We start from the raw sequence: 1219 nt of genomic DNA, 5'->3' as shown, positions 1-1219 counted from the left end.
ATACAATTCCAGTTTGTAACAAGTAATGTAAATCTACTCAAATACCAATAATTGTCACACAAAAGGTAGACTAACAAACAGGTTCTGAGGCTGTGGTCATCAGTATCACAACACGACACCCCTAATGACAAAGAAAGGGGTGGTGGTGGAACTTATGTGTCCCTAAGACTGTGGGATGGTCCTCACTCCTCATAACCCATTACAACTGGAAAAGCAAAGCATCTGTGTCAATTTAGATTTTAACCACTTTAACCATTATTTTATACTTTAGCAAAAAACATGAAAATGTATGCAAATCTTTGAATATATAGGCCTATTATATTTCAAAGCAAACATTTTAAACTCACTGCATGGCCTTAATGCGGTCGAGGTGCTGAGGTGCATTTTGATTGAATATAGGCTTTAATGCCTGAGAGCGGGTCACAGGTTCAAATCCTGACACCGACGACCTTTGTCGCGTGTCATTCCCTGTCTGTCTCGCTTTAGCCTACTATCAGAGTGTAGAGTAGGACAGTAGCGACACGCTTTGATCTCGCTGCAACGTACTGCCTATGGGTATGGGCTAGTTCCAAACATTGCTCCTATGGCCGGAACTATCCCATTGAGATAGAATGAGCACTTCCGCATTCCATTGTTACAATACAATGGGAGTCAACACCAGTGTCGCCACTCTCTTACTATAATACTCTGCCTACTATATAGGCCTAATTAAAGCTTCTGGAGGTCCCCGGAAAATTACATTTGAAGATGAGGGTCAGTTGTTGTTGTCAAATACACTTTGGGGGTCCTTGACATGAAAAAGTTTGAGAACCACTGGCACTGAAACATACGTAATTAAGAGAACTGTTAGGATTTGCTAAAAAGGGATTCACATGTCTTAATGACTGTTGGTAGGGCGTTCCACATTTTGGTGGCATAGGAGCGAAATTAATTTAGTCCCTTGTTTGTGACGGGGGTAATAATCATAATGCAGTGTTGAATCTACACTAGACCTACTTCTTCCTACTAATTTTCAAACGTCATATTAGTCTTTGACTCTTCTTTTATGAGCTGTGTATCTCATGTGTGTCTTGTTTGTTGATCATTTTATTAGCTTTGTTTTTTATCAGTCACACACACACACACACACACACACGGTTTCTGGCAGAAACTTTCTGCCAGTTGTCACGTGACGTATAAAAACGGAATAAAAACAGAAGTCACATGACTGGTTATTTTC

This window comes from Protomyctophum bolini (genome assembly GCF_963924005.1).
Source record: "Protomyctophum bolini genome assembly, contig: SCAFFOLD_159, whole genome shotgun sequence".
Lineage (NCBI taxonomy): Eukaryota > Metazoa > Chordata > Actinopteri > Myctophiformes > Myctophidae > Protomyctophum > Protomyctophum bolini.
This window is presented reverse-complemented; position numbering follows the sequence as displayed.